The sequence below is a fragment of the Balaenoptera ricei genome, chromosome 3 (genome assembly GCF_028023285.1).
Source record: "Balaenoptera ricei isolate mBalRic1 chromosome 3, mBalRic1.hap2, whole genome shotgun sequence".
NCBI classification, from domain to species: Eukaryota; Metazoa; Chordata; class Mammalia; order Artiodactyla; family Balaenopteridae; genus Balaenoptera; species Balaenoptera ricei.
In genome coordinates this window covers 44901159-44924009 of record NC_082641.1, presented here as the reverse complement: position 1 = coordinate 44924009, position 22851 = coordinate 44901159, and positions in this window count along the sequence as shown.

Below are 22851 nucleotides of genomic sequence, written 5' to 3'. Positions count from 1 at the left end.
AAGACACCTGGTTTACTATGGCCAACCGAGCACCCATATTACCTCCTCAACCCTTCTGCAACTTTGCTAAAGTAATAGGAGAGGCATATGAGAGGTATAAACCAGCAAGGACAAAGTTACAGGGGAGGACATGACAGCAGATGTCCTGCTGGAGGGAAGAAAGTACAGAAACACAAGAAAATTTTCAAGAACTGAAAAGACCGCCTCACTGACCAGCAGAATTAAGTGAAAGAGATCCACACAAAGTAATATCTCAGAAAATTCCACGGACCTAAAGATAAATAAAGCTTCTGGAAAGAATTAAAGCAGGTCGTATACTGAGGATCATAAATCAGAACGCCATCAAACTTCTCAGTTACAACGAGAGAATGGGAGGCAATGGAGAAATTCTGCAGGAAAATGATTACCAACCTGGAAATACATATCCCACCAAAGTATATATCAAGAATTAAGACATGTTCAGACCTGTAAGGAACTCAAAATAGTAACCACGCACGCTGTCTTGAGAAGTTCCTGGAAGATGTGCTCCAGCAAATGAGGGATTAAACCAAGAAAAGGAAAACGTGTGGTAGAAGAGAAACTGAGGCCTATTAACAATTTTAAGTGCTGATTTGAGCAAAAACCTATTCAAATTGGGCAGCGCCAAACCAGAAGTGGTTAGGAGCACTCTGCCAACAAGAGCCAGGAGGAGACTGACACGGAGAAGGTGCAGAAGCAAAGCAAGATTATTGACTGGCTATAGCTGAAAGCCTGGTCAGCTGTTTGTGAGGAGTTGTCCTTAGGTTTCAATTTCTTAACCTTGAGGCATTTACAGGCTTAGGTTTTGGTTTGTTCACGTAGGCTCCAAGGCATTAGAGCCCCTCCGTCTGGTGGACTCCTTGATACTTAAGTTAACACATGGGACCCAGACACAAGGAGATTCCACAGGGTAGGGGGCGAAGGCAAGTTGGAGGGTGAGAGCTCTGTACAGGTTCAGAGCACAGGCAGTTCCGTTTAGAGCAAGAAGACAGAGAGTGGAAAAAGATATGCAGTACATTTGGTAATTTGGAAAATGTCATTGGCATTTGACAAATCTGATGATATGCATGGAAAAATCAGTGACAAGGGCATTAAAAAAAAGCTAAGCCAATGAAAAAGTGAAGCAATGAACTCCAGGAAAACCAAATATTTTATAAAAAAGGAAAAAAAATTACTCCAGTATTTAGCTCAGCAGTAAGAATACTGTCTATCAAAACAATGTGATTATTATGTTTATATCAGGAGGTGGGGGAAGGGAGTAGGATGGGGAGTACAAGAGCAAACTTTCATCTGACATGTTATCAAGCCAGTAGCTAAATTCTCAGGCTGATAAGTGGAGACATAGGACTTAGTATGTGGACTCTGAGAGACACAGATAGGAAGGAGACTTTTCTTTGAATTCCTATTGGAAGCTTTTGAATTTTGAACTATGTGAATGTATTGCCTTTCTGGAATTATTATATTTGTTAAAAGACTCATCACATGGAATCTCTCTGGCAGGATATTCAATGAACTAATTACAGTGGTTGCCACTAGCGAAGGGATTTGTACTTTTTTTTTTTTTGGAGGAGATCTGTACTTTTTAAATCTGTACTTTGTTACTGTATTATTAAAAAGATACATATTTTTCCCCAAGGCAAAAGAAATAAGAGTTGAAAATGATGGCTTCTGGAGAGTAGGATTGGAGAGAATGAAGGGGTTGAAAGGGTAGGGATATTTTATATCATTTTGTGTTTTTATTATATACAAAAAGGTTTTTATATTAATTTTTGGTATTATATTTTAAACAGTGTACATGTTATTCTACATGTAAATTAAAATTAATTTTTTAAAATGAAAACTATGGCATTGTTTCTTGAACACCAAGTTTAAACACTGTATATTCTGCACCTTTAGGCAGGCAAAGGTGATTCTGAGCCTCTCTTCCTATAGCCAGGGTGTTTCTAAATCATGGAAAGCTCTTTGGGCCCCTCTGCTGGTAAGAGATACACTTGTAAAAGAGTATTAAAGTCTTAGCTAAGAACCTCAGGTAAGCTAACAAATTCATTAACTGAATGGTTTCGTTTCCATTAAAAATCCCATTAAGCTTTCTGAGTATGTTCCACATTCACTGGTGATGTCATAGAAGGAAAAGTTTCATACTTTTCTGTGAATTCCAAAAACCTTTTTTCCCCTCAGCCAATATTTTCACATACTCGAATAAAATCTTATTTTCTGATACTCAGAGATGCTTTCCTCTTGTGCTAGAACAGTAAAGAGAACAGCAAATTGTAAACTTATGAATTTTTCAACCTTGTCAGGTAAGTTCCAGATGCCAAGTGGACAGAAACAAGCTGTCTGAAGACTTGTTAGTCTTTGCTTTTTGAGGCAACTTTCTCCACCTCCTGCCTCAGGTGGGATGTCTCCCTGGAGAGAGCCCAGACAGGTGAAAATCTACCTGGTCTCACCCACATATCTGTAGGACATAGACAGTTAAAGAATGCCTTTACAGAATACCTTTACCTCTTTATTTTTGAATACCTAAGTAATACATGCTTGCTTTAAAAGTTAGACAATATTTTTTTCATTGGCAAGATTCTTTTAAAGGAAATTCCAGATCTATTTTAAAACTTTTTTTTAAATTTTATACCCTATGGATCCATCAATTTCACTATTTGGTGACTCTCCTATAGAAACAGGAACACATGTACAAGGCCACAAGAGTGGCCACTGTGACACTGTAATAGCTAAAAAATGGGAACAATCTAACTGCCCATCAGCAGGGGAATAGCTAAACAGATGGTTGATTACTTATGCTATGGCATCTTATTCAGCAATTTAGAAGAATAAGATAGTTTACATGTACTAACATGGATTTTTTTTTTAAACACTGTTGACTTAAATAGTGTATTGTAGAAAGAGCCACACAGCATGGTATCATGTATTTTTAATACTATAAATTCTCTCCCTGTACATATATAACCATGTAAATACACAGAAAATATCAGGAAGGCCACATACGAAACACATAACAAGGGAATGGGAAGGGAGGAGGGCCAGGAGTGTTATTCAAAAGGGGCAACTTAAAAAATATGGATTCATTAATTACTTGAGTAATTAAAAAGTAATGTAAAGATAATCATCTCTCCATCCTCATCCAATCCCACCTCCCCAGAAGTAATCAACCTTAAGAGTCCTTCCATAACTTTCTCTATTTTCATGCAAAGATATACAAATATACATGCACATACAATGTTTTCTTTTTTTAATTTTCTAAAATAGGATCAGACTATACATAATATTCTACAATTTTCTTTTTTCACTTAGTAATATTTCAAAGACACCTTTTCAGGCAATATATAGATATATTTCATTCTTTCTTAATAGTTTCACTATAATCCATAGTATGAATGCATCATAATTTATTCAAAATTCCCTTATTTATGAACATTTCAGTTTTTTCTAGTGATTTCTTGCTACCGTATCGCTTAAGTATATGACATATACACATGTATCATTTAAATATAATATGGCAGTAAAAATACAGATGTATATATAGAAATATAAACTCATATGAAATAGAAAAAGAAAGAACCAGAACTATTTATCTCTGCACCCTGGCACTCACACACCCACCAGCAATACACGAGGGTTCCCATTTCCCCCACACATGCTCACCAGTTTAGATGTTATCAATCTGCTACCAAATATAAGATTTGGAAGAGCATCTAAAGCAAGATCCTCTACTACAACCTCCTTGCTTTACAAGTGCAGAAGCTAAGACCTAAAGACATTACATTATTTACCCAAATCACACAGCACCTAAATAAATGAACTGGAAACTAGATCCCAAGTCACTTGCCTGGCATTCACTCCGCCTTCACCTAGTAACAGCTCCCTGATCTGGCAGAGGGTGGTGGGCAGAATACTACCCACCCCGCCGCCACCAAAGATATTCATGTTCTAATCCCCAAAACCGTAAATGTGTTACCTCACATGGCAAAGGGACTTTTCTGGTGTGATTAAGTTAAGGATTTTGAGATGGGAAGATGATCCTGGATTTATCTGGGCTGGAGTGATACGATTGCTGGCTGTGAAGACAGAAGAGGGCCATAAACCAAGGAATGCATGTGGCCTCTAGAAGCTGGAAAAGGCAAGAAATGGATTCTCCCCTAGAACCTCTGGAAGGAATGCAGCCCTGCTGATACCCTGATTTTAGCTCAGTGAAACCCATTTCATAATTCTGACCTCCAGAACTGTAAGATAATAAATTGGTGTTGTTTTAAGCCACTTCGTTTACGCTAATTTGTTACAGCAGCAAAAGAAACTAGCATGGGGAAAGCACCGGCTTCCTACTCTGTAGTTTGGATGGGGAATACAGAAAAATCAGCCAAGGACATATGACCCAGGCTTGGGTAGTCAGCATATGCCATGCCCCAGGCCTATGTGACTCATGGATCGGCAGGTCAACAATATTGGCCTATGAAAGTCAGACCCAAAATTTGTATTGGAACTGTTTGCTAAACAGAATTTCTATTTTTCACTGGACTTTACCTGAAAGCATAGAAGTTTGGCATTTCCCAGGACTACCATGAGGGGAAAGCCAGCCTGAGAACAAAATAACACAGAGATGGACAGAGCTAAGAGATGGATAGAAACAGCTCCCTCCTCAATGCTGTTTACACGCTTGATCAATCTGAGTCTGAAGACAATTTCAGTCTGTTTTTCATCATTAGTAGCCTAAAACAAATTCTGCCTAATTCACCAAATTCCCAGTCATATTCTTTTGTCATTATGGTTCTTTCTGAAGATAATTTTAAGTTATATTTTTAAGGCAACTGATATACTAGAAAACTATACAAAACCATAGAGCTAACTAAAGGCACAAGATTAATAATTACCTGATAAAGCATTAGCCAAGATCCCAGGCTAGTGGGTTCCTTTCCTTAAGTACAATAAGGAGCATCACGTTTCAGTTAAAAGCAGAATGAATTTAAGTTTGACATGGGAAAAAAAGACCTATGGCCTTCATAGGTTGTAAGATATAAACATATTCTAAGGGACTTCCCTGGTGGTGCAGTGGTTGAGAGTCCCACCTGCCAATGCAGGGGACACTGGTTTGATCCCTGGTCTGGGAATATCCCACATGCCACAGAGCAACTATGCCCATGCACCACAACTACTGAGCCTGTGCTCTAGAGCCCGTGTGCCACAACTACTGAGCCTGCATGCCACAACTACTGAAGCCCACATGCCTACAGCCTGTGCTCTGCAACAAGAGAAGCCACCGCAATGAGAAGCCCACGCACCGCAATGAAGAATAGCCCCCGCTCGCCGCAACTAGAGAAAGCCCACACGCAGCAACAAAGACCCAATGCAGCCAAAAATAAAAAATAAATAAAATAAATAATTTTTTTAAAGAGCCTATTATTAATATTTTTAAAAAACATATTCTAAAATTACAGTGTTTTCCAGAAATCTTTGGGAATATGCAAGCCACTTGGGGACAAATACCAGGAGGAATAGTAAGTACCTCTGGCCTTTTGCTCTGACCCTTGGAAAGAAAATGCATGTTCTGTTGGTTGCAGATATAAGCCTAGTTGTCTAGAGCAGAGGTAGCCACTTGGTTTTGTAAATAAAGTTTTACTGGAAAATATCCACACTCACTTGTTTACATATTGTCTATGGCTGCTTTCCCACTACAAAAGTAGAGTTGAGTAGCTGCCCACAAAGCCAAAAACATTTACATTTCTCTGGACCTTCAGAGAAAACATTTGCCAACCTTTGAACTAGAGAGTTGCCTTATTCTGGGTCAGGCTGGGGAATAATGGCTCCATGAGAAGCATGGTTAAAGGTATGAAAGCAATCTAAATGTCCATCAAAAGATGAATGAATAAAGAAGCTGTGGTATGTATATACAATGGAATACTACTCAGCCAGAAAAAAGAATGGAAGTTTGCTCTTTGCAACAGCATGGATGGACATGGAGGGTATTATGCTAAGTAAAATAAGTCAGAGAAAGACAAATACTGTATGTTATCACTTATATGTGGAACCTAAATTATAAAACAAATTAATGAATATAACAAAATAGAAAAAAGAAGAAGAAGGATTAAACCAGTCTACCAGGAGGGTTAGACTTCACATCAAACCAAACACTCCCTAATGCAGTAGTGCCTGTTACGTGCAGGCATGGGGCTAGGTGCTGGGAGTATAAAGATGAAGAGCATCCAGGCCCTGACCTCTAGGAGCTTTCTGCCTCTGGGGAAACAGATACATAAACAAACAGAGCACAGCACATATGGGATTTGTGCATTTAAACAAAGGTGCATTTAAACAAAACAATAAGCAGAGAATGCTTGGCACAGTGCCTAATACATAGTAAGCAATTAATAGATGTAGCTCTTAACTTTTAACAATTTTTACTGTAATTCCCCAAATGCTTTGAGAGCCACCTAACCCTAGCGGAGGTCAGAGGTATTTCACCAGATTAGGCACTGAAGCAATGGAGCAAGGAGACACAGCATGACTCCGGGCATGCGGGATTAGGCTGTGAGTGTGAAAAATATCTATTTCGTCAGAGTGCAGTGAGTAATTTCGAAGTCTTGGGCTTAGCAGTTGCAGAACGGAAGAATCTCTTAAAGCATCTGAGACTCAATCGTGAAATCGTGAAAGATTCCTCGTGTTGCTAACATACAAAGAGCAAAAGGAAGAAGAGAAAGACAGGTTCAAGGAAGAGTTTGTTTTAGGATAAAAAAGCACTAAAAGGCTTGTAGGCACAGCGGAGGGAAAAGAAGGGAGGGAAAAGGAGACCAAAAGCCCAGGCCTTGGGAAGTAGGTGTCTTCCTTGGAGAAAGCAAAGAAGAAGGGTGTTGCTTTGAAAACTGGCCCCGTACACTGAGGGTAAGGAGAGACGGAAGCAAGAGGCAGGCCCCTCATTCCAGATGGGCAGGTGGCAGGTTTAATAAGCAGGGAACTTACATACCAGGCTTGTCTTGGGCGCCACAAGATGGAGCAGACCTGCGCACAGGCCACCAGAACCTTAAAATGTATATAAAGGCTTTAATGGGGTTCAGTCACGTATACGGACCATCCGGATGGTCTCAGCCACCCGTCGTACTCTCAAGGCTGCGTCCTTGGGGCAGCTCCTAGTGCGAGGAAGGCAAGCGGGATGCATATTCCAAGGACAGAGGAGAAGGGAGGGGCCTCCAGTTGCCCGGGTCCAGCGCAAGGGTCAACCCGCAGTCACGTCCTCTCCATGACCTCCTCCAACACTCCACCCCTCAGACAGGCTTTTACAACCTTACACCCGCCCTCTTCCGTAGCAATCAATCCTTCAGCAGGGGGTCCGTCAGCATGGAGGCAGCTGTCAGGCAGCTGGGCCGGCAGCTCTCGGGCTACACTGGAGGCAGATCCCACAGCAGCAATAGAGGCACAAGCAAGAGAAAACACAGATCAAGATAACGATTTTGAAATAAGTAATTTTTTCCACCAAGAGCTCCATGATCTGAAGCACTGATCACTTAGTCCACAGGGCTGGGGGTCAGATCAACCAGGGCAATCACTTGTGTCCTCATGTGATTGAATAAAGACGATACCTTAGCAGACCCATCAGGTATGAACACATAACACTTCATGTGGATAATGGCACAGGTGTCTCCTTGTGAGGCCGTCATAGTGTCCAAGGCCATTCTGTTTTGAAGGACAGCTTTTCTCATTAGAGGCATTTCAGGGTTCAGTAAAAACAGGCTTTGATAGCTACAATTTAAGACTTGCTGCGAGAGTTTAGTAAGAGCTTCTGTGTGTGCTTTCACGCCCTCCAGGCCAATGGAGCAGCCAAATGATGGAACCAGTGGAAAACAGAACACCACCTGGCCTGAAGGAGAGGGAGGCTGGCGGTGTTAGGGGTCTGAGCCGGTTGTGTCGATCATACGTGCTGTCCGGAGGAAGAGGCGGTGTCTGACGTGAGATATGCTGGGGGTGGGCAGAGTTAGGGTTCAAAGCAAAGCTTTCCCAACTCTAGTGTTAATTACCTTACCATTTCCCATAATGTTCTTCATGTGGTTAGCAATCACCTCCGGCCTCTGACACTTTAACTCAAAACGTAGTCTTCTCTCTTCAGCCACTTGCCAGCATTTGACGCCATCGTCCACCTCCCTCCCCTGCTCCAGCATACCCTTCTAGTCTTCTTGCCTTCCTGCCCTGCCTGTTCACTCGCTTCATGTCCCCTGCACCTGGCCTTCCTCTGCTGGGCTACCCCTCTGCACATGCTCCTCTCCCAGCTCAGTCCTGTCGACACAGATCCTTGTTCATTTCTTGCTGATTTTAAATGAAATACTGACTTAAAGAAAATATATAATTTACATGTCATTATGACAAGAAAAATGACAACAACCTGGTTTATAAGTGTCACCCTTTTAAAGATTAAGGTTAGTCACTGGGACTTCCCTGGCGGTCCAGTGGTTAAGACCCCACACTTCCACTGCAGAGGGCACAGGTTCAATCCCTGGTCAGGGAACTAAGATTCCGCATGCCAAGCAGTGCACCAAAAAAAAAAAAAAAAGATTAGCCACTGAACAAGAAAAATAGAAATGCCTAAAACCTAACAGTTCTCTGTGTGAAATGTGTGAAACACATTTGAGAGGTTTTCTCCAATTAACAATTCTAAAAATGTGCAAGTTATGAAACTAAAAGAAACTTTTCTAAACTATCAATAATGAAAGATAAATTTCAGTTAATGACATTAGGGGGAAGAGTAGATTCTCTTTCTATTCCACTTTAAAAAATAAGAAAATGGTGTCATATGAAAAAGAGATCAGAGAAAATGCAGCCAAAAACTGTACTGGAAAAAAGTATTATAGAGGTATGTCTGTGAACTAATTTTATTTTATTTTATTTTATTTTTTAACGTTTTTATTGGAGTATAATTGCTTTACAATGGTGTGTTAGTTTCTGCTTTATAACGAAGTGAATCAGTTATACATACACATATATCCCCATATCTCTTCCCTCTTGCATCTCCCTCCCTCCCACCCTCCCTATCCCACCCTTCTAGCTGGTCACAAAGCACCGAGCTGATCTCCCTGTGCTATGCGACTGCTTCCCACTAGCTATCTATTTTACATTTGGTAGTGTATATATGTCCATATATACACTACCACTCTCTCACTTTGTCCCAGCTTACCCTTCCCCCTCCCCATGTCCTCAAGTCCATTTTCTAGTAGGTCTGCATCTTTATTCCCGTCTTGCCCCTAGGTTCATCATGACCATTTTTTTCTTTTTTTAGATTCCATATATATGTGTTAGCATATGGTATTTGTTTTTCTCTTTCTAACTTACTTCACTCTGTATGACAGACTCTAGGTCCATCCACCTCACTACAAACAACTCAATTTCGTTCCTTTTTATGGCTGAGTAATATTCCATTGTATATATGTGCCACACCTTCTTTATCCATTCATCTGTCGATGGACACTTAGGTTGCTTCCATGTCCTGGCTATTGTAAATAGAGCTGCAATGAACATCATGGTACATGACTCTTTTTGAATTCTCATTTTCTCAGGGTATATGCCCAGTAGTGGGATTGCTGGGTCGTATGGTAGTTCTATTTTTAGTTTTTTAAGGAACCTCCATACTGTTCTCCATTGTGGCTGTATCAATTTACATTCCCACCAACAGTGTATGAGGGTTCCCTTTTCTCCACACCCTCTCCAGCATTTATTGTTTGTAGATTTTTTGATGATGGTTATTCTGACCAGTGTGAGATGATATCTCATTGTAGTTTTGATTTGCATTTCTCTAATGATTAATGATGTTGAGCATTCTTTCATGTGTTTGTTGGCACAATCTGTATATCTTCTTTGGAGAAATGTCTATTTAGGTCTTCCACCCATTTTTGGATTGGGTTGTTTGTTTTTTTGATATGGAGCTGCATGAGCTGCTTGTAAATTTTGGAGATTAATCCTTTGTCAGTTGCTTCATTTGCAAATATTTTCTCCCATTCTGAGGGTTGTCATTTCGTCTTGTTTATGGTTTCCTTTGCTGTGCAAAAGCTTTTAAGTTTCATTAGGACCCATTTGTCTATTTTTGTTTTTATTTCCATTTCTCTAGGAGGTGGGTCAAAAAGGATCTTGCTATGATTTATTTCATAGAGTGTTCTGCCTATGTTTTCCTCTAAGAGTTCTGTAGTGTCTGGCCTTACATTTAGGTCTCTAATCCATTTTGAGTTTATTTTTGTGTATGGTGTTAGGGAGTGTTCTAATTTCATTCTTTTACATGTAGCTGTCCAGTTTTCCCAGCACCGCTTATTGAAGAGGCTGTCTCTTCTCCATTGTATATTCTTGCCTCCTTTGTCAAAGATTAGGTGACCATATGTGCGTGGGTTTATCTCTGGGCTTTCTATCCTGTTCCATTGATCTATATTTCTGTTTTTGTGCCAGTACCATACTGTCTTGATCACTGTAGCTTTGTAGTATAGTCTGAAGTCAGGGAGCCTGATTCCTCCAGCTCCGTTTTTCTTTCTCAAGATTGCTTTGGCTATTCGGGGTCTTTTGTGTTTCCATACAAATTGTGAAATTTTTTGTTCTAGTTCTATGAAAAATGCCAGTGGTAGTTTGATAGGGATTGCATTGAATCTGTAGATTGCTTTGGGTAGTAAAGTCATTTTGTGAACTAATTTTAAAATGCTATTTTTCTGGATTTTGTGAGTTTGTAGCACTTGTCATCTTTTTAAAATTTATAATTTGTTGTGATTTGTTCTCATTCTAAATAGTCTCTTCTGTAATTTTTAATTTTTCTTAAAGGAAGTCCCCCAAACTGCATAAGATTTAGATTCCACAAAACCTGAATCACCCCAACTAAGCTGGGATGGTATATTAGTTTTGTACAGGCAAATTACCACACACTTAGAGGCTTAAACAACACAAATTTATTACCTTACAATTGTGTAGATCAGAAGTCCGACATGGGTCTCACTGGGCTAAAATCAGTAGCGGGGCTGTATTCTTTCTGAAGGCTCTAGGGGAGAATCTGCTTCCTTGACTTTTCCAGCTTCTGAAGGCTGTCTGCCGTTCTTGGCTTGTGAGCCCTTCCTCCATCTTCAAAGCCAGTAATGACGGTCAAGTCCTTCTCACATCCCATCACTCTGACCTTCAGTATTCACAGCGCCCTGACTTACTCTCCTGCCTCCCTCTTTCACCTTTAAGGACCTCTGTGACTCCATTGGGCCAACCTGGATAATCCAAGATAGTCTCGCTATTTTAAGGTCAGTTGATTAACAATTGTAATTTCATCCGCAGTCTTAATTCCCTGTTACTATGTAAGGTAACAAATTCACAGGTTCCTGGTCTCAGGACGTGGGCATCTTTGGGAGTTATTCTTCTGCCTTCCACAGAGGGTGTAAGCCTGGACCACTGTGCACCGGGCTTCTCCACACCCATACCCACACCCAAAGGCTGAAGCTATCAACAGAAGGGAGAATAAGGGTAAACCTCAGGAGATAGGCAAGGTGTGTACAGAAGAGAGGGAGAAGGAGAGGAGACAGGGGGAGAAAGAGAGAGAGGGAACACTCATAAGCCCTGGTAACATCGAGTTCCTGACTCCACCCCCTGTTCTTCCTTGCCCTTCTGCTTGAGCAAGCTAGAGTTCAGTTTCTGTCACTTGCCACCAGCAGAATCCTGATTAATAGTTCAGTCATTTATTGAGAGTCTACTATATGGCAAGCACTGTGAAACGCTTCACATGTACTTGGGCTTTTTTAATCCTCACAACCACCCGGCAAAATATTAGTTTTTTTTGCATTTAAAAAATGAATAAGCTAAGGTTCTATGAGCTGAAGTTCCTTGCCCCAGGTCACACACCAAAGTTCAAACCTCAGTCTGTCCAAAGATTTAAACAGACTTCATAGATAGAATTTGGAGCTCCTCTTCTGTGGGCCTTTTCCTTCTGGAATTCCCCCCTAACTTTCTGTCCTGTGGTTATTCAGCCAGAAAAACTACAGGTTTTCTATTGGGGTTTTAGCTGTTCCTAACTAGGGCCTGACTCAAGACAGAAGCCATGAAAACAGGAAACTCAGACAGTGCCATTCATTTCTCCAGAGTCAAACTCCCTCCAGATTTTGCTGGCTGGTCTCTCTCCAGTGCCCCTCTTCTGCCTTCCAAATCTGTATGACTAGACATTGCCATTTGAACATCTCAAATCCAGCATCCAGGGCTGAATTCTTATTCCCAAGGTACAATGTTCCTTCTGTATTTCTTATCTTAATGGCTGACACAACCATCTAAGCCAAACACAAGGCAGGTATCTTTGACTTCTTCACTCCCTTACCTACCAAATCCTATTGACTCTCACTCCTTAACACTTCAATTTCATTCCCATTGAATTGAATTGCCTGAGCTCACTTCTTTTCCATTCTTTGCCAGTATTATTGTAACATCCCAAACTCACTCCCCATTCTTCAGTTTACCCCCTTCCCATCTTTTCTTTACACTGTGGCCAAAGTGATCTTTCTGAAATATACATATCTGTTCATATGACTCCTCTGCTTAAAACCCTTTAGCAGTTCATTGCCTCCAGGAAAACATGCCAGACATTTAGTTGGATTGTCAAGATCTCTGCCTGCCACTTTAGCCTTTAGATATTCCTCCACACACAGTCCTCCGATACTGTCCACACACTAACCCCTCTGTTGAAACACCCTTTCCTCCACCATCCAGCTAACACCTAATTATTCCTCAAAAAAGGATCAGAATTTTACCTCTGCAGAGAATTTTCTGACATGCCTTTATGAAGAGCTTCATGAAGGATGAGACTCCCTTTTCAATATCTGTGTTCCCAGAGCCTAGGACAATGGCTGATATGTACTCGATTCTCCATAAATATTTGTTGAACAAAAAATGAAACAAAATGTTTAAATAATAGAAGGTAGTCATATTGTAAATATACTTTGTGGATGCTTCTACCCTAGACTTTTCCCTGTCTAGATAAAGAATTTTAGTTCTTCCAAACTTTCAACACTTTGGTGAACCTCCACCAAAAAAAAAAAAAAGAAAAAAATCTCCAGCTTCATCATACTGCATTCAACCTGAAGTGAACAGCCCTAAAGCAAGTGTATTACTCTTGGTTCTTTCCACTACACTGACCATCAGCGTGATTGAGTGACCTGAAAGTTTTTTTTAATAGTTTGGGTAGGGGCTTCCCTGGTGGCGCAGTGGTTGAGAGTCTGCCTGCCAATGCAGGGGACACGGGTTCGGGCCCTGGTCTGGGAGGATCCCGCATGCCGCGGAGCGGCTGGGCCCATAAGCCACAATTACTGAGCCTGCGCGTCTGGAGCCTGTGCTCCGCAACAAGAGAGGCCACGACAGTGAGAGGCCTGCGCACCGCGATGAGGAGTGGCCCCCGCTTGCCACAGCTAGAGAGGGCCCTCGCACAGAGACGAAGACCCAACACCGCCATAAATAAAAAATAAAATAATTTGGGTAGCAAAAGGAACTCAATACACCTAAGGCATGTCATCAGAATTGCCAAATTTCTTAATAATAACTGGGAAGAGCACCCACATTTTCCATTTACGTAAGAGTTCCCTGTGAATGTGGTCACCCTCGCTCTTTTGGTTAGAAGTATGCTAGTGAGAAACTATTCAGTAATGAATATTATCATTTCAACCTGTATCAACATGAAATGGCACGTAGGAATGGAATACATGCAAAGAATTTGTTTGACATTAGCAAGATAATTTGGAGTGGAAGAAAAGTCTTATTAATACAGAGAAGCAGCAACCCAAACACAAATTGGGCTCAAGATTAAAAAATAATGCATGCAGTATTTTTCCTAAGCTGCTTTGTAGTATTGTGCCACTTGAGGGCACCAAAGATTTTAAAACATTTTCACGTTTTCTGATGAAATAAAAAGTTCTCAAATTTTTTCAATGAACATTTATTGAATTTACTGTTAATATATTTTATGGACAAGGAGCCGTAATAACGATACAAAGATAAACAAAACATGATCACTGGCCTTGGTGAGCAAGCTCAAGGTCTGGTGGGAGTGGCCTTAGCACTACAACGGAGAATGTAATTTTTTGAATTAATTATTGGCATTAGGTATAAGCATATCTAATCTATCCTTGACAGTGGTTCTCTAAGTAGGGTCCAGACTCCTGAGATGCATCTGAGCCCCTTTCGGGGTTTGGGGAGGGCAGAACTACTTTCATTATAATACTAAGATGTTTTTGCTTTTGTAATTTTCATTTCCTGGTGCATGTACAGTGGAGTTTTCTAGAAGCTAAGTGACATGTGATAATGTTATTGCTCTGCTAACTAATGGAATGTGTGTTCGCATATTGTAATTTTTTTTTTTTTTTTTTTTTAGAAATCTCTAAGGTGTAGTTGGTTTAGGGTATGAATTCATGCATTTTCTGAGATTAACTAAGTTTGTTCTCTATTCTCCTACTGGGCTCTTGCTAACTATCTTCAGTTATACTTACTGTGATCTCTGCAAACTCATTATCCAATAACATGGTTTTGAAGCCCACAAGTTTTTCTTGTACCTCTATGGAAACAACACTACTAAGTATACCTTGATATTTTTATATTAATATTGAATATAAAATTCAATATTTTTAAATTCCTGAAACTTTTAGATTTTTTTACCTAAAATATTATTTCATAACAATATTTTTATATGAAAATTAACTATATGTTATGTTTCTTACATTTAAGAATAGATGGCTTAAAATAGGGAGATTGAAAGACTGGTTTTTTTCAGTGCACAGTTGTGCCAGGGAGGCTCAAGAGGGAGGGGATATGCGGATATATGCATGCATAAGGCTGATTCACTTTGTTGTACAACAGAAACTAACACAGTATTGTGAAGCAATTATACTCCAATAAAGATCTATTCAAAAAAAAAAGAAAAGATGTTGAAAGAGCTGAAACCGACACCCAAGTGTTTTCTATCTCACTGAAGGGAGGAATTTACTCCAAAGAAACTGGGTAGGGACTTCCCTGGTGGCACAGTGGTTAAGAATCTGCCTCCCAATGCAAGGGACACAGGTTCAAGCCCTGGGCCAGGAAGATCCCACATGCTGCAGAGCAACTAAGCCCATGTGCCAGAACTACTGAGCCTGTGCTCTAGAGCCCGCGAGCCACAACTACTGAGCCCGTGTGCCACAACTACTGAAGCCTGCGCACCCTAGAGCCTGTGCTCTGCAACAAGAGAAGCCACCGCAGTGAGAAGCCCATGCACCACAACGAAAAGTAGCCCCCGTTCGCCGCAACTAGCGAAAGCCCATGTGCAGCAACGAAGACCCAACGCAGCCAAAAATAAATAAATAAGAAAGTATGAGGCAAATAAATTATACAGAATATCTAAGGGAGAAGCAGTTGAAGTTATTTATGACCTTGTAATAAGTCACAATGAAAAATGACACTTTAAAAAGCATGAGTTAACAAATTTCATCTATGTAAGAGCATACAATCTAAGTCAAAAGGGCCATTTCAGTTATCTAGGTCAAGATTTTCCCAAATACAAAAAGTCCTTTATAACATCTATCAAAATTGGTCACCCAGCTCCTGCTTGACTATTGCCACTGCTCACCCCCCCCTCAAGCAAACCACTTTGTAAGAACTCTAATTGCAAGATTTTTCATTCAGTGAGCTGAAATCTCCATCGTTCCTCCAACATTCTTCGCTTGGCCCTTAAGGTAGCCTGACATAGTGGAAAGCACACTAAATTAGGAAATTAGAAGACCCCATTCATAATTTCCACTGTACCCACATGCTAGCAGGGTGACTTTGGGCAAATTACTAACCTCCTAGGATTTCAGCTTGTAAAAATAAAAAGTACTAATCCTTTCAACTACACTCCAGTCATTGGTGCAAGGATCAGTGAAGAATATATTTAAAACTACTTGGTAAACATAAAAATGTTTATTCATGTGGCACATTTTTTAGAAAAATTCCCTGGTCTGGGGAGATCCCACATGCCACGGAGCAACTAAGCCCATGCGCCACAACTACTGAGCCTGTGCTCCAGAGCCCATGTGCCACACCTACTGAAGCCCGCTAGCCTAGAGCCCGTGCTCCGCAACAAGAGAAGCCACCACAATGAGAAGCCTGCGCACTGCAATGAAGAGCAGCCCCCGCTCGCCGCGACTAGAGAAAACCCACACGCAGCAACAAAGACCCAACGCAGCCAAAAATAAATAAAATTTTAAAAAGACTTATTTTAAATAATCTTTGATAGCAGCACTTCTTGGCCTTAGAGGACACCGCATAGCAAGTTGTGAAATGTTTCCTTCCTCTCAATTGTGAAACAAACCACGGAAAAGTACATACAACATATGAAGAATTTGAACATGCTTTAAATGTAAATTTAATGTATTTTTGGAAATACCTAAAGCACCTATTCAAAGATTTTTTTTTTAAACAAATTTTCAGGTACTAAGAATGTACCTAGGTATCTATACAAAGAATCTAAGACTTATGTACCCTGGACTTAGTTATGTATAGATATAAATACAGATATTTAGGTAAAAAGGTCATGTCTCTTGAGGAAGGGCCACGTCTTTATATGCTGAGCCTCCTCATTCACTAACACTACATTTTGTTTATGGTAATTGCCAAATAATTATGCAATTACTTGCTTTTTAGTACGAGTTACTTTGGACAAGAGAAAAAAAGGTTATTTATTAAAAGAGAAAAATTACTTATTAGAACCTCATTTTTGTGGGGTCATTACCTAACAAGGTATTATTGATGGACTGCCTTGGGGAACTTCTCTTGTACAGGCCAGATCCTTGTTCAACCTAACCCCCAACGTGCCAGTTATAGTTTCCTCTTCTATTGCTAACATGTACCCCTCAACCTAGATGACTCTTTACCTACTCACACCTGCATGAGGCATTTGCAAGTTTTCCCTCCTACCTGTAAGAAATCATACATATGAACCTTGATGTTAAAGGATTTTTAAAGCTCCAGCTTATACTGAACCCCATAAGGTTTCCTGAACTCGATAGTCTACACAGGCCTAAAATTTGCCTAAAATTCCCTTCTGCCTTCTGTGTGCCTTATTATTCGTTAAAACTGAGCTACGACATCCTCTGGAAAGCCTCCCCTGAACCCTCTTACCCTGCCCTTAAGTAACCCTACACACTGCACATACTTGAAAACTCATTTGCAATGTTTATCCTACAGCGCTGTGATCAATTTCAGCACAGGGGTTATCTTTATATTCTTTGTACTTTCAGCACAGGGCCTGGCCTAGCAGGCCCTCATTTTACTGACTTTACTATTTGTTTTAACTTGGGAGGTTGCAGATATAAGAAATATTTACTACTAAAGAAGTCACTGATCAAATGTAAATGTAAACTGGAGGCTTCCCTGGTGGCGCAGTGGTTGAGGGTCTGCCTGCCAATGCGGGGGACACGGGTTCGGGCCCTGGTCTGGGAGGACCCCACATGCCATAGAGCAACTGGGTCCGTGAGCCACAATTACTGAGCCTGCGCGTCTGGAGCCTGTGCTCCGCAACAAGAGAGGCCGCGATAGTGAGAGGCCCGCGCACCGCGATGAAGAGTGGCCCCCGCTTGCCGCAACTGGAGAAAGCCCTCGCACAGAAACGAAGACCCAACACAGCCATAAATAAAAATTAATTAATTTAAAAAAAAAAGAACTCTAGGAGGTGGGACTTCCTTTAAAAAAAAAAATGTAAATGTAAACTAACAGAGTTTGTACCTCCACAGTTTTTCACTCTCCATTCTGGATCAGATCCCCTTATTATCTAGGTTGGATGACAGAGCAGGTTAACTGAACCTGGAGCCAGTTAAGACTCTGTTTAGCCCTGCCTCTAGTGAGGTATGGTAGGGTTTCTCAGTCTTTGCTGCAGCAACTTATTCCTTATTCTTTTCTATGGATTTAGAGCCCATGTGGTACCTGTGGAATGGCTTAACTACATCGTTTTGCAGCTTCACTAGCTGAGGAAGTTTCCTATCTCTAGTTTCCGGGTTCAGATTCAATACACTGATTTTACCTTTTTCCCCCATCACAGACATGAGACCTTTCTCTCACTCCAACCTCAGGAATAATTTTGGTACTGTCCTCTGTGCCAAATTGTTGGCCTGAATATGCACTACTCAGAGATTAACTGAGCTACTATCTGGGCAGTCTTACAAGCATCCATCCACCAGACTCCAAATGCAGGCACCAAAAATCTGATGGGAACCTGATGTCTTGTAATAGTAACTTCCAATACCAAACCTTGGACCCTGACTTGTTTCAAAGCTCTTGTTCCAATTTATTTCCTGTTGCTGGTACAGAGATGCTTCTGATTCTCGACTCATGTCTAACAAAGAGGATAACATACTCTTCACCACAAACTCCCCCATCGCTTCAGAGAAAAGCTCTAATTTCTACCAAAGGCTTTGCCTAAAGGCTCTTCCTTTAAAATAACTGATTCATATTACTGTCGACAAAATCAAGAATGAAAAAGACATTTTTTTATGTTTATAAACACACAAAGTACAGAATGCTGGCAGAGTAACGGAAGTCAAGAAAGAAATTACTGCACTTTTAGGGGATAAAAAAGTTTGTCCTTCTAAAACTCTCCATGTTTTACTAAAGTTTTCCCACTTTCTCAGTAGAAGTCTCTATTTGTATTGCATTGATAAATCTGCATTTCCTTCAGTGTGATTCAGGATTCAGTGTATTTTATCTGGATAAATACTACAATCATCTTTACAAAAACAGGAAAAATATTTTCTTAAAAGTATTTTGCAAGACTGAAAAATCATCCAGGTAATGGTGCAAAGATCAAATACCACAACCCAACTTTTACTTTACTTAAGTTTCCAAAGGTCTGGTCCTTAAGACTTAGAAGAGGGATCAGCAAACTACTGTCCCTAGATAGCTAGTTTTATTCGAACACAGAACACATCCAATCATTTACATACTGCCTATGGTTGCTTTCATGCTATAATGGCAGATTTGACTAGCTGCAACAGATTATATGGCCTAAATATTTACCATATGCCCTTTATAGAAAGTCTGCCAACACGCAATTTTAAAAAAATCTCCCAGAAGGAAATTACAGACATCTTAATAGGTGGCATGAAGCCTCTATGCCTCTCTTTGGGCATAAAGATGGTCCCTATATGCCTTACTTCTCAGTACCCAGGTTTTATCCATTCTGCCAAATGACTCACTCTATAACTCACTTCACCAAAATAATAAATGCTAAACATTGTCAGGACATTAAGTTCAAATTTGAGGGGAAATACTAACTCCAAATAAAATACTTTTTCACCTCACCAAATTAACTTCTTATAAAGCAACTACTACTATTACAGTATCCAGACTAACCGAAGAAAAACATCAGTTAATTGCTAGTTTGCCCATTTCTCCAGTCTTTAAAGAAAACCACATTAAAGATGCATTAAGGCTGAATTTGACAACAAATTCCTTACTGAAAAGGCACTCTCATATCTAAAATGTCATTACAAGGGAACCCTCCTACACTGCTGGTGGGAATGTCAATCGGTACAACCACTACGGAGGACAGTATGGAGGTTCCTTTAAAAACGAGAGTTACCACATGATCCAGGAATCCCACTCCTGGGCATATATCCAAAGAAAAACATAATTCAAAAAGATACATGTACCCCAATGTTCACTGCAGCACTATTTACAATAGCCAGGACATAGAAGCAACCTAAATGTCTATCGACAAAGGAATGGATAAAGATGTGGTAGGGACTTCCCTGGTGGCGCAGTGGATAAGAATCCACCTGCCAACGCAGGGAACACGGGTTCCATACCTGGTGCGGGAAGATCCCACATGCCGCAGAGCAACTAAGCCCGTGCGCCACAACTACTGAGCCCAAGCGCCACAACTACTGAAGCCCACAAGCCTAGAGCCTGTACTCCACAACGAGAAGCCACTGCATGGAGAAGCCCGTGCACCATAATGAAAAGTTGCCCCCGCTCGCCGCAACTAGAGAAAGCCCGCGTGCAGCAACGAAGACCCAACACAGCCAAAAATAAATAAACAATTAAATCTTAAAGAAAAAAAAAGACGTGGTATATATATACAATGGAATTATTACTCAGCCATAAAAAAGGATGAAATAATGCCATCTGCAGCAACATGGATGGACCTAGAGACAGTCATACTGAGTTAAGTCAAAGACAAATATCATATGATACTGCTTATATGTGGAATCTAAAAAAATGGTGCAAATGAACCTATTTGCAAAACAGAAATAAGAGTCACAGATGTAGAAAACAAACTTATGGTTACCAAGGAGGAAGGGCGGGGGGGGGGAGGGGTGTTGGGAGGGATAAACTGGGAGATTGGGATTGACATATACACACTATATATAAAATAGATAATAAAAACCTGCTGTATATGTATAGCACAGGGAACTCTACTCAATACTCTGTAATAACCTATATGGGAATAGAATCTAAAGAACAGTAGATATACGTATAACTGATTCACTTTGCTATACAGCAGAAACACATTGTTTATCAACAATACTCCAATAAAAATTAATTTAAAAAAAGAAAATGTCATTACAGAATCACAAACCTCTTAACACAAAAGTTGATACCTAAATCTAATTTTCTCAAGTCATCAATGTCTCCCAGACCTAATGAGCTTATTCCATGATCTAGTGTCCATTTAAGAAGGGTAAGCAGCTTTTAAAAAGTCATATTCCTCTCATCACCATCTCCAGCCCATTATCTGTTCATCTTTAGCATCCCAGAAAAAGGAAGAAACCTCGACAGAAATGGAGTTAGCAAGTCAAACTCCAGCTTTGAATTGTTATTTCCACAAATCACATGAAATGATGTCATTGTTGGAGGCAAATCTATTTTTAAAAGTTTGAAAGCACTGAAGCCCATCTTTGTAATTAGTTCACAAGAATATGATTTACCACTAAAGTTTGATTACATTTCAGAAAACTGATTTTACTTAATCTTTAAGGTGAGGTTTACCAAATTATCAAGCTTAGTTCATAACTGAGCATAATGTCAAACAAGTGAAGCAGAGATGAAACAGTTCAGTTTTAGTTCACTGTGAGAACTCAACCAGATGTTTCACACCATACACAACCATTTAAAAGTTTCTGCCTGTTTAATCTAACATAATTTTTTAAAATATGTACTACATGCTACTTGGAGTTTCTGTTGAATAACATGGTGTTAACAGTAGTGATTAAACAGCTAAAATTTATGGAACACCTACTATGTACTCAGGATTTACACCAAGTGTTAGTGATTCTCTTCATCCTTACAGTAACTCTATGGAATAAACATCTCAAGAAGCTATCTGGATTAAGATCACAGCTCACATAAAAGGCAAAACCAGAATTCAATCCAGGTGTAACTACTTCCACCATACTGCATGTCAATACATTAGAATCGGGCTTCCCTGCTGGCACAGTGGCTGAGAATCCACCTGCCAATGCAGGAGACACGGGTTCGAGCCCTGGTCCGGGAAGATCCCACATGCCGTGGAGCAACTAAGCCCGTGCGCCACAACTACTGAGCCTGTGCTCTAGAACCCATGAGCCACAACTACTGAGCCTGCGTGCTGCAACTACCTAAGCCCACGCGCCAAGAGCCCGTGCTCCGCAACGAGAAGTCACAGCAAGGAGAAGCCCACACACCACAACGAAGAGTAGCCCCCTCTCTCCACAACTAGATAAAGCCCACGAGCAGCAACGAAGACTCAACACGGCCAAAAATAAATAAAATAAATAAATTTATAAAAAAAAAAAATTAGAATCACCATTTTTTAAAGCTAATGACATCAATGTGCAAATTTGGAAACTACTACAACATGGGGTCTTATGTATACCAAGAGTTAGGACATGGCTGCATTAAACATGCTACAGTAATGTCCTAACACACCTAATGATTTGACACATTACAAATTTCAATCACTGTTTCAGATTAGGTTTCTACAAAACAAATATTACAAATGGATAAGGTAGAGTGAAACGTACAGGATAAGTTAAATGTCAGCAAATGATTAACTGCACAAGTTATGCCTCACAAGTACACAAGAGAACTTCAATTACAAAACCTTTTAAAGTAGGTGATGACTGAATTACACATATTCTCAAGCCCTTAACTACTAACTTTTCAGATCCATGTGTTAGATAGCACCCAGAATTATATATTAAAATAATCAAAGCTCTCTTGGGAGCTCCATCATTTTTCTAAATTCTAGCATTCAGCCCTAAGGCAAGGAAATTAACATTAAATAACAAAGTAGGATTGAAACTTCACTGCAGCACTTGGAGGTTTTAGGGATTTTACTATTGCTTGAAATGCCCTGCTCACTCATTCCTCAACAGCGAAGTAAGGATTATAACCTCCAGAAACACGACTGTGCAAAAGAAAAACTCACAATATCCACCTCTCACAATTGGTGATACTCTACTATTTAAAAGCCTAGCAATATATCTCTAAGTTTATAAGCCAAAATAAAAATCTCACTTTGAAGAAAAATTTCACAAGTGCCTTTTCTAATCCAAGTATCTGAATTCTAATAAAAGCACATTTTAATAAAACATCTTTTACAAACTTTTTGAGTAAAAGATTATGGATCATCCCAGTATAATGTGATGTCAGGTTAAGGTTAATTATGTTTTGGGGGGGGGGGGGTCAATAAGTTATTTAGGACATTATTCTTATTTAAACTTATTCCTAAATAAGTTTAAAATGTTTATATAATCATATTCTAACAACATTACATATAAACATTAGCAAAAGGAACTAAAAATGTTTAGATACCAAGCCCGTCAACATACTGAACTGTAATTAAGGTAAACCTATTATTATCAAATCGAT